Source organism: Parus major, chromosome 10 (genome assembly GCF_001522545.3).
Source record: "Parus major isolate Abel chromosome 10, Parus_major1.1, whole genome shotgun sequence".
NCBI classification, from domain to species: Eukaryota; Metazoa; Chordata; class Aves; order Passeriformes; family Paridae; genus Parus; species Parus major.
This window is the reverse complement of record NC_031779.1, coordinates 358140-369872: the sequence shown is the minus strand read 5'-3', so window position 1 is coordinate 369872 and position 11733 is coordinate 358140. Positions and strand designations below refer to the sequence as shown.

The 11733-nt window shown below is 50.8% G+C and overlaps 1 long non-coding RNA gene across 1 annotated transcript; it reads right to left on the bottom strand.

The window, feature by feature from the left end:
• Nucleotides 1-9207: 9207 nt before the first annotated feature.
• Nucleotides 9208-11279, bottom strand: LOC117244932. Its single transcript, XR_004498925.1, has 3 exons — nt 11161-11279; nt 10364-10514; nt 9208-9912 (listed from the first exon to the last, which is right to left on the bottom strand). It is a non-coding gene; the product is annotated as an uncharacterized LOC117244932 (long non-coding RNA).
• Between the last annotated feature and the right edge of the window lie 454 nt (nt 11280-11733).

The following is an 11733-nucleotide window of genomic DNA, read 5'->3' as shown; positions in this document are numbered from 1 at the left end:
TTTTTTTTTTTTTTTTTTTTTTTTTTTTTTAATCCTTTAGCACATGCATTAACATGGCCAGGCCATGAATAATTTACGCCCGGCTCTACTAAGCTTTTACACTGGGACCCGCTCGCCTCGGAGCTTAAGTAGGTCACGTCTGCTCCGAGGGTCCCCGGGCGTCCCCTCCCCGGCTCGGCCACGTGTGCACTGCCCCGGCTGCTCCCCATGGGGTCCTCCTCAAAGGGACGCTCTGGGAGGTGATCTGGGGACATGGAATGTCCCCAAAATATCCCCATCACCAGCCAGAGTGAAGCTCTAGGTGCAGAGAAGCTCTGGGTGGGGCAGGAGCTGTTGGCATCACCAGGGAAAGGGTGCAGGTCCATGGCACCTTTGGTTCTGGGCAGTCTGGGCATGTTGGCCAATGGCCAAGGGACAAATAGAAAAGATGACACTGAGGGTGGAAAAAATATTGGGGGGAAAAGGCTGCTTTTGTCATGCTTTTGTTTTTCACTTTACTGGAAACTCCTCCTCTTTTCCTTGTTTTGAAGGTGGGACAAAAGATAAATCTCGGAGCTTTTGGACTCTTTTCTCCTGAACATGCTGTGCACTGCCACAGTGTGTGGTCTGGGCACTGAGGCAAGGACCACTTTGGGAATAGAAAACCCAGCTGTTGTGATGCTAAAGAGCCTCTCAGCATGGCTGTGCTGGATAAGCTGCTCCCACTGGAGGTGATTAAACACACTCACAGCCAGCCAGGGGGCCAGATCCAAAACTCTGCCCCTGTGCAACCAGACAGGTAGGAAGGGGTTGAGATCATCTCACACGAGCATTCATCCAGTGATGAATCACAGGTCACAGGAGCTTCTGTCTTGGGGTCAGTGGCATCCCACAGGGCTGGTGTTCCCACGTCCCACACACCTTTGCTGATGGTTAAGGGTCCCCATGCAGCTCTTGAAGGTGACAATCAGTGCCTTTCACCCATTTCTTCAGGAGATGCGATGAACAACAATTGTAAAGGATCAAACCCCAGTAATTCCCATCTACTGGTTTGTGCCAGCACTGCTACCACCGTCTCCTTTCCTGTCCACTCTCAGGCCGAAGCCTGTCATGGCTAGAGATCATCTTGAACATCATTGCTGACCTGCCTGCTTGTCCACCAGGCAGAGAACAATGGCCACAGCTGTGAGGAAATGTCTCAGAGAGCCCCAGCTCCATCCTGCAGCAGGGTTTAGTGGCTACTGCTCCCTGCTAATTTCCACAAATCGAAGAATCACTGAATTTTTAAAGCTGGAAAGGTCCTCTAATTCCATGGAGTGCATCCATTCCCCAGCACTGCCAGGTCCAACACTAAACAACCATTCTCAAGCACCACGTCTTTGAACAGTTCTAGGGATGGTGACTCCACTACTGCCCTGGGCAGGCCCTTACAATGCCCGATCACCAACACTCAACCTGAACCTCCCCTGGAACAACTTGGGCCCGTTTCCTCTCATCCTGTCCCTCGTTCCCTGGAAGCAGAGCCCAGCTTCCCCACCTGGCTGCCCTTTCCTGTCAGAGAGTTGTGGAGAACCAGAAGGTCCCCCTGAGCCTCCTTTTCTTCAGGCTGAAGCCTCCCAGCTCCCTCAGCTCCTCCTGGTGCTCCAGCCCCTTCCCCAGCTCCATCCCCTTCCCTGGGCATGCTCCAGCCCCTCAATGTCATGTGTTCAAAACTGAACACAGGATCTGAGCTGTGCCAAGAGGCTGCATCTCATGCAGTTGTGCTGGGATTCCCCAGGCAAGTATGTGTTGTCCAGCCCTGTGAGGGTGAGGAGCAGGTCTCCTGTGGTCCTGTGGTCCTGACCTGTCTGTGGGGCCCCAGCCCACGGCACGTGGCCAGATAAAATGACTGGCCAAGATGTAAAAGGATGGATGATCTTGTTAGCACCTCTGGAAGAGGCAGGTTGGTACAATCAAGCTCAGCCAGGCCTGAAATATCACCAGGAGGGCAGGAGGAGGTAGGGAATGATGGACACCAAGCAGGGAGGAGACAATGTTCTGGCTGCCTTACGATTCTTTATTGCACAGTGACCCCTCTCAGGAATTTTGCTTGGATATCACCACACTCCCACAGCTCCAAAAATACCTCTGCTCTCCCCTGCCAAACATCTACTTGTCGAATTATCCCCCAACCCAGCAACAAGTCTGTAGAGACTTGGAATTGGCATCCCAATCCTCTGTGGAAAGACACAGGTGACAAACAATGGATGCCACAGGGATCATGTAACAAAATACACCCCGAAAAAGAACTGTTAGGGAAAGGTGAGGGGGGACAGGTCACACCCAAAAGGTGATGCATGACATCCCAGAGAGTCTCACCTGGGACTCAAGGTGTTGCTGCCATGGGATCCTGAGGGTTATTAAGGAGGTAACTCCATCGCGATTCAAAAAATACTTGGTCTCGGCTCAGTTCCAGGAACAAAAGCTGCTCTGAGCCAGTCAGGCTTTAACGGCGTTGTTATTTGGGATAGTGTGATGAGAAATGCACTCCTGGTCTGTGCTGTTAACACATGTAGTGTTTAGTAGGAGAGCCAGGAGGTGGCAGCCGAGACCTGAGCACGGGAGGCTGTAACATCCCTCCAGCAGCTCGGGACCCTGGGGAACCATGCACGCATTCTGTCATGTACCTTCTCCTCCTTGGCATTGGGAGAGCTGAGATACTTTAGGCAAAGCAACTCTATATTAAGTTAATAAAGGAAAATATTTAATTTTTTTTCTGGCCAGCTACAGCGTTGTTATCAAAAATACACTGAATTTCATCTGGAACGGGACGGGATGGGGGGCGTTGCTTCATAGTCAAAGCGGGCTGAAGTGGGACTATCACCACTCCAGCCGGTCCTGGCTTGTCCCAGCTGAGCCTGGGAATCCCCTGAGGCTGGAGCTGTCCCTCTTCTGGCGACCTCTCCCATGCATATCTCCTGGTATTACTCACTGAACTCAAAAAGAAGTGCCATGCCTTCTGTGATGACACAGCCATGACACAGCCATGACACACTCGGCTCTCTGTCACACGGGCCGTGGGAGCCACCCCCGCGGGGCACCGGGCAACCTGTGCATCACCCTTGGCGAGTGAGCCTGAGACGGGCAGGGGCAGCACGGTCACCCCTCGGTGTGCTGGGACACACGGCAGGTGGCACTGGGACACACGGCAGGTGGCAGGGGGACACACGGCAGGTGGCAGGGGGACACACGGCAGGTGGCAGGGGGACACACGGCAGGTGGCAGGGGGCCACACGGCAGGTGGCACTGGGACACACGGCAGGTGGCACTGGGACACACGGCAGGTGGCAGGGGGACACACGGCAGGTGGCAGTGGGACACACGGCAGGTGGCAGGGGGACACACGGCAGGTGGCAGGGGGACACACGGCAGGTGGCAGGGGACACACGGCAGGTGGCACTGGGACACCAGCACGGCACCAGCTGCCATGCCTGCAGGGGGAAGAGGCCGCTGCTGCACCTGCAGGTCTCAGCCCAGCGCAGGCAGGGCACCGAGAAGAGCCAGCTGCAGCAACCCCTGGGACAGGGGAACATCAGCTCCTGAGAAAAACCTGGAAGGATCTCCAAATACGTCCAAATGTCCTGCTCTCTTGGTCTGGGGTGCTCAGATCAGGAGAAATGCCAGCTTATCTCCTGGGATGCAGATGGGTTGGAGTCTTTAGAGTGTCCTGCCATGGGAACCCAGAGCTCTGCCATTCCTCCTATTTCCCATGCTCCCCAGGCATGGCAGAGCATGCCTCATCTCCTGGCCTTCATCCACTGGGCTTCTTCAGGTGGGATTCACCTGGTGGGGGCTTCATCCATTGGGGATCACCCCTGTCCTTTGTCCATTTGGCTTCACCTGCTGGGCTTAACTGTGGCTGACACATTCCTTTCGTGATTCTCTGGGTGCCAGGAGTGAGTCTGAGCTCCTGAATGCCTCCTGGGTTCCAAGCCTCCGTGCTGCTTACCCAGGACAGGAGTTCCAGCAGGCAGAGTGGCAGCTTGTGCCAGTCAAAGGCAGTGGGGCAGCTGGTTAAAGGCAATTGCTGCCAGAAGCAGCAGTTCCTGCCCGTCACGGCAGGCTGGGCTCACCACGGACGCGTTTCCATCACTTCCCTCAGCCCGCTGTCCTCTCGCTGTCCTCGGCATCGTGCTCAGGGCTGCGTTGGGTCCTCAGGGCTCTCTGGGTGACAACATGGGACACCTGCAAGGGCTCTTCTCTCTCTGATGGCAAAGACAGCAAGACCTGCCCAGCCCCGGTTGGAATGTGCCCAGGGATCTGTCACTCTTAAGGATCATGAGCAAGGTTTTGGCAGAAGAGCCTGATCCTTGCAAATGTCTGGGAAAGGCTGTCAACTACTCTCTGTCCACAGCTGAGGAAGCTGGGGGAGCTCAGCCTGGAGCAAAGGAGGCTCAGGAGCACCTTCTGGCTCTGCACAGCTTCCTGACAGGAGGGGACAGCTGGGTGGGGATCGGGCTCTGCTCCCAGGAACAGGGACAGGAGGAGAGGAAACGGCCTCAAGCCACACCACGGCAGGCTTAGACTGGATATTAGGGAAAATGTCTTTATTTGGAGGATGGTCAAGCACAGGAACAGGATGCCCAGGACTGTAGTGGAGTCACCATCCCTGGAAATGTTCAAGAATGGTGTGGATGTGGCACTTGTGGATATGGTTTAGTGTTGGGGGAACAGTTAGACTGGATCATCTCAGAGGCCTTTTCCAGCCTAAATGATTCTATAATTCTGTGATCCTCTTCCAGCCTTGCCTTTGTGCCCCAAGCACATTAACATGCTGATGAAGATCAAACAAGGTAAAATTTGATTAATTAAATACCCCATTTGAGGTTGCCCCTCTGGTGTAGCACTTTGATGTGGGCTGGGAATCAGCAAGGAAATACTCCTTTTCCATGGAAGTTGACATTTGTAAGCAGTTGCCCCCATCTTTAGGGGAAATTTTTGGGAACTGGAGAGAAATTTTCCTCATGTGGATCAGCCTGGCTGTGCCAGTGTCCTCCTGAAATGCAGTAACTGGGTTTGAACAGGGCATTTTGACATGGGCCTACTTCCTTAATATTTACCAAGGAAAGGTTTACCTAGAAATCCAAGGGATCACTGTGCCTGTTGACTTGGTTCCTTTTCAAAAACAAAAAACCAACCAACCAACTCTAAAAAAACAATGACAACAACAAAAACAACCCACAAAAAAACCCCAAAACAAACCCAAATCCCCAAAAAACCAAAAAAAAAGCCAATCCTGAAAAATTTGTCCTTGCCACAGATCCAGAAATTCCGGGGTATCTCTTGGGACGATGTGCTGAGTTCCTGTGATGGATTTGGCATTATTAAACTGACATGGAAAGCTTATATTCAATATATGTAAAAAAAATGTGGTGGTGGAACCTTAAAATCTATGCTAGCATTTAATCAAGGCTAAAAATTCTCTCTTATCATTTGACAGTTTAAAATTATTAATTTTCATTTGTGATGAAGAGTGTCTGTGTCTGGGGAGCTACTTTGTTGGGAAATGGGAGGAATTCCAGTTGGATGCAAGGGAAAACATTTCCAATGAGAGCAGCAGAGTGGGTGGGTATGGAGCAGTGGTGAGGGGGTGTCTCATCCTTGGAGACCTCCAGAATTGCCTCCAACACAAATTTTCCCTGTTTCTTGCAATTTGGGGGACACTGCATGAGAGAGGGGTAACTCTGGCTGAACTCAGGCCACCGTCAGTAGTCATTTATCACTCACTAAATGAGGATGAACAGGTATTTTACTTCTAGCTAGAAGTTTCTAGCTAGACTGAAAAATGTCTATTTTAGGGATCAAATATATGACACTGAATTCAGATAATGTTTTCCAGAAGGTTTAAAGCTTTCTACAGTGTTTGAGCACTTTTTGGTGTTTCCTTCTCTTCATGCCTGCCCTTTAAACAAAAGCATTATATGAAACAAAACTGGAAGATAAGAACTTATTTTTAATCTGTTTGTATTCTTACAAACAGACACACAAATCCCAAGCAGTAAGTACACCCTGGGTTTCTAAAGAAAATATGTTGTGGTGAACAGAAAGGTGATCTCCCAGCAGTGTGTTTGTCTATGGGATCAGAGCAAAGCTGCCCAAGCACGGAAGGTTCTTGGGATAGAAAGTGAAAGAAAATGCTGGTGATGCTCTCAGAAGGTGCTTTGGGGTGAGCACTGCAAAAAACCCAAAGGTTTTATCATGTTTTTGTCAGTGGAGATAATCAGAACTATGGGCTTTTCCTTTCTGGGCAAAGATTAAGGCATGAGTGTCAGACCTTGCAGCTCCAAGGATGGAGAGGGACTGATCAAAACCAACATCAGGATGAGAAAGGGGGGAGCTGGGCAGAGCTGTTTGGGTAACAACATCCCTGAGCCACCACATCAAATGCTTTGTGAAGTGGACTGTGGAAAACAGTATTTTTGTAGCTACTTCCATTTAATTTCATGTCTCTTCCTCTGAGCATAGCCCTGCATGAACGAGGCATGATGCAAGCAGCATTTTGGGACAGTCCCAGAAGAAAAGCCAAATGGTGGAGTACTGCTAGGAATAGTGAGGAACAGCATCTCCAGAGCCTGTGATGAAAGACAGATGCAAGGAAAGGAGATATCTCCTCCCTCAGACAAAGGAGCAGAGATGGACACCTTCCCTTGCAGAAGCTGTTCCACAAAGCCATCCCAGAAAGAGCAGAGGATTTGTCTGGGGTGAACCAGCTCCATGTCACCCCAGCAATCCGTGTGGGGCTCGAGTCATGCCCAGTAACAGATCTCAAGGGTTGGCACTCCTTGGAAATGCCAGCTGGTGTCAAGAAAGCATTTGACAGTCTTTGTTTTGTACTTAGAGAGATGTGCCTTGAGGTGCCCTGACTTGTCCACAGAAACCCCACTGCTGCTCAAAGCAGAGCCTTTGGGTAAACAGGGGCAAACCCAGCCTGCTCAGTGCAAGTTCTGGGGCTAGAGGCACGCTCATGTCCAGAGAGTGCTCCTACCTTCCTTACCTCCCACTCCCATGGATTTTGGACTGATTTACATATCCCTTCTCTCCATCACTTCCATCCCACTCTTTCATTCCTTTTCTAGATCTCCTGCTACAGTGATGTTTCTGGTCACTATTAAAAGGTGTGTAAATTCATGAGGGAAGCTGGTCAGATGGTTTAGATAACTTTGAAAATACCCCTCTAGGGAAGAGCAAACACAGGCTTTACACCAGCCCTGATGCTTATGGAACTGAGGCCTTTAGGAGCAAAGCTTGAGCCAAATGCCTTGTTCTGCTGATTTGAACCAAGGAGATCATTGAAAATCAGTTAGAAGGGATCCAGTCCAACTCCTTGCCATGCACAGGGCAACCCAAGAATCCCTCCATGCATCTGAGGGTGTTGTCCAAATGCTTCTGGTAATATTCCACAACGAGTGAGCCTGAGGAACTGTGACAGTGCTTGTCTCTCATGGAGGCTGGAGATGAAGTTTCTGGGGGAATTCTGGCAGTCTCTTGAATAAAAAGTGTCTGTAACATCACTAAAATTGTACTTCAAAGAGAAGGGGATCAGAGCAGGCAGGTGGGGGCACAGCAACACCACTAAGAGAACAGTGTTGGTGCATGGACATGGGAGCATGGGATTTGTCTGCTCTTGGGCTGACAATGTCAGAGCAAGAAAGGAAGCAGTATGGGAGGCTTTCAAATCAATTACCAAGAAGATCTTGCTGATTGTAAAGCAGTTTTAAAACGACAGATACCTGGGAGAAGAGAGAAGGTCTGTTTGTGGGCACACAGAGCAGGAGTTAGTCACAAAGCAGAGATGCAATGGGTTATGACCCTGACTCTGAACTCCACCAAACTCCTGGGTGATTCTTGCAGTCTACCCCCTGTTCTGGCATGGCCTACCAGTCTCCAGCATGACTCACAGAGCTACAGGATTTACCAGGAAAGCACACACAGAAACTTGGGCAGACACATTGTCTCAGTGTCAGCTACCACCACCCATCCCAGATCCACCAGTGCTATTCAGACAAAGCTCATGTGAAGAAGTTTGATTGTAGCTCTGTGTTTCTGGGGGAACACACAGTGCAGAGGAGCTGGCAGCCACTGTGCTCCTGTCCCACCTCAGGCTTGGGGACAGGGTGCTTGTCCAGCCACCCCTCTCAGGAAGGGGGAACACATGCACCTTCATGCTCTTAAAAATCTGGCAGTGGGTCCTTAAATGTTTGTTTCACAAGGACATGCCAAATGATTTCCTGAGTGGTGTCTCCCTGGGACAGTTGTGTTAAATATTAATTGATGGGATGATATGAGGTGTCATGCCCTATCAGCAGGCAGAGCTGAGAGGAGGGGCAGACAAGGAAGTCAGGGCTGAGGATGGCTTGTGTGGAAATCACAAATCTGAGTATGCAAATAACTCCATGTTTAGTAAATACCCAACTGACAGAGTCATGGCATTTACAGAAGAGTAAAGGAAGGAGCAGTGGCACGTACATGAGGGGGTGGAAGAAAGCCTTCACACAGAACAATAATGCGAAAACTTACAATCAGCAGCCGCAAAGGCTCTCAGGGCCTTCTTCTCCCACTGGATTATTTGATTACTATTTCAGAATCTAATTGTTCCCCTTGGAGCTCTTCCATAGGATTACTAAACTTGATCCTAATTTAGGTTGGGTGGTAGATCACTACCTTACTCAGCCCTGCCACTCAAGGACCCTTTGGTTCAGAGGGGAGATAAGATTGTCACAGGATGGTGGCTTTTCAGCTGAGGTACAGTTATCAAAGTTTGTACTGTAATAACTAATTGGCTTCTTTTCCCAACTCTGTCAGAAGTGATGGTAGCTCTTGAACAGGCACCTTAGAATTTTCTGTGTCAGTTTGGGAGAAAACACTTTGATCTTGTTGTTCAGAAATAAAATTGTGGTGCTGGAATGTGGAAGAAGCCCCGGAGCCATCCTGTAGAGGGTAGAACACCTCCTAGGCAAACACAAAATTCCTTTAGAAGGTAACCAAGGGAAGGAGAATAGGAGCGTCTGCCTCCAACGTGAATCCTGCTTGATCTGTGCATGGAGATGGACACTTCATGCAGACAGAGAGATTTAGCCCAGGCTACAGAGTTCACCCCTTTGTTTGCATTTTGAACCAGGCAGAGGCTCACCCTGACATCTGAACTTATAGCAGCCACTCCACACAAGGGTTCCCAGGACATTGTCACCCCGAGGCTGCCCCAGCTGTGGCACTGCTGAAGGATCACTGCAGGGAGCCCTGGGTTCCAAGCATTGTCCTCCCCCTCCGTGGGGACCAGTGGGTGTGTGACCTGCAATGCTGCTCTCCCCCAAGACATGAGGATGCATCTCTCTGAGGTCATGCCCCATCTTCCTCCTCACCGAGTTAGTTCTGAGGTGTTTCATCATTTGCACACAGAAAATACACACTGAGTTTGACTGCTGCAAGTGAACTGCGTTATTTTCATGTCAACAAAGCACTCACCCCCTCACCCAGCGAGGCCACAATGATCCTGATCACAGACTGAACAGGCACACGTTTGGTTGAGTTAATGTGAAGTTCAATGGCTCTGGTAGGAAGGATTGTCATGAGAGGTCACACCATGGCTGTGACATACTCCCCAGGCACTGCTCTCATGTGTCTGGAGGAAAGTGAGCAGCTGCCTCACCAGTGAAAGCCGGACACCCACACGTGTAGGTGAAAGAGAAATTAATTAGGACCAAGTCCTAAGGGTGTTTTGTCTTTGGGTGGCAGTCAAAAGGGTTTGTTGGGCAATGCCAATGGCAAACAAAGAGAAATGGACCATGGCAAGGTCTTCAGAAATCTTTTGATGGCCATCTTGGAGGATTTGTAGTGGCTGGTGAAGACCTCGTGGTCCTGAAGAAGAGCAGGCCCAGCAGGCACAGGCAGCAAATTCTGGCAGAGAAAACATGGAAGTGTGAAGGGAATCTGATTCAGAAAGGAAGCGGGAAAGAGAAGGGAAAGAAAATGAAGGCAAAGTGCTGACAGTCATGGCAGGGAGGAGCAGAAGAGCTGAAGGAACCAGTTTCCCTGCCCCAACAAAAAGTCACTTTTTGCCCAAAGGCTGGCGAGCAGCTGACGTGAGAACCCAAAGGACCTGTATCATAGCAAGAGCCCTGAGCTCCCTGTGAAGCTCCCAGTCCATGCCCCCAATCTTTCCAGATTTAGGAAGCGCAGGCATCAGGCTGCACTGTGCTGGTGGAACTGCAGGATTTCACAGTGAATCCCACACAGATAATTTAAGTGGTAAGTCAAGTCTGGAGGCAAATACACCCTAAAAAGGAAAGGCACAAGCAGGTGCCTTGAGAAAACAAGCAGATCCAGGAAGAAAACAACTGTTTCCCACCTTCTTCCATAGATGTGGCAGGAATTATGTTGCTGTGTGAACACTGAGTAAGGTGTTTGTCACAGCTTCCCATTAACTTGTTCCCCTGCCCTCAGAGCAACCACAGTGATGATGCTGACTCTGACTCCAATAAATGTTCCAGGGAATGATCCTGAAAAGTGGAAAAAAACCAAAACATCAGTCTTCATATGCCTGGGAGGTAAAACATTTTTAGGGGAATTAAATTCATAAATATATCTATTCATGCAAGGAGGAGGACAACATAATTTAGAAACACAGGCCATTTTTAGCTGGTTCTGGCAATTTTACATGATAAATCCCATACATTTTCTATTTTTCCAAGGAAGTCAAGCTTGGAAAGCTTTCACCTACAGAATGTTCTTAGAATGCTCTTCCCTGTGGTGACCTGTGCCAGGGAACAGCTGGAGCTGTGTCAGGGGAGGGCTAGGTTTGATGTGAGGAAAGGGTTCTTCCCTCAGAGGGGGTTGGCACTGCCCAGGCTCCCCAGGGAATGGTTACGGTCCCAAGGATGCCAGAGCTCAGAGAGCGTTTGGACAATGCCCTCAGGCACAGGGTGGGATTGTTGGGGTGTCCTGTGCAGGGACTCAATGGTCCTTCTGGGTACCTTAAACCCAGGATATTCCATGATTCAACAACCCTGGAGGGGATAATCTATTTTAGATGTTCGTCAACTCCATTTGAGCAGAAAACCTCTTTTCCCCAAAACCCAGAATCCCTGAAGTCTCCATTTTCTTTTTTCCCGATAAGCTATATCTGCAGCTGAGATAACCACATACCAATTGTGTCATGGCCAGGCAAACCCACAGACCACATTTTGCTGAATTTTAGTCAAAGTGCAGGGTGTAGTGTTGTCACCAGCACGGCCTGGAGCTGGAGCTGAGGCTGGGATTGGGCCTGGAAGCAGGCTCTGGGGCTGGAGCTGGAGTCGGGACTGGAGATGGGGCTGGAGCTGCACCTGGAGATGGGGCTGGGGCTGGAGTCGCACCTGGAGCAGGGGTGGAACTGGATCTGGAGCTGGAATTGGAGCTGGAGCCGGGACTGGGGGCTGAAGCTGGAACTGGGCTTAGAGCCTGGAGCTGGGGCTGGAACTGCAGCAGGGGCTGAGGCCTGGAATTGGAGCTGGGCCTGGAGCTGGGGGACCCGGGCCTGGAGTTGGGGGACCCGGGCCTGGAGCTGGGTCTGGAACTGGGGGACCCGGGCCTGGTGCTGGGGGACCCGGGCCTGGAGCTGGGTCTGGAGCTGGGGGACCCGGGCCTGGAGCTGGGCCTGGCTCCGGGGTCGGGGCTGAAACGGCCCGGGGCCGGCCGTGCCCGCTTCGTGCACCACCGGGGGCGGGGGCGGTGCCGGGC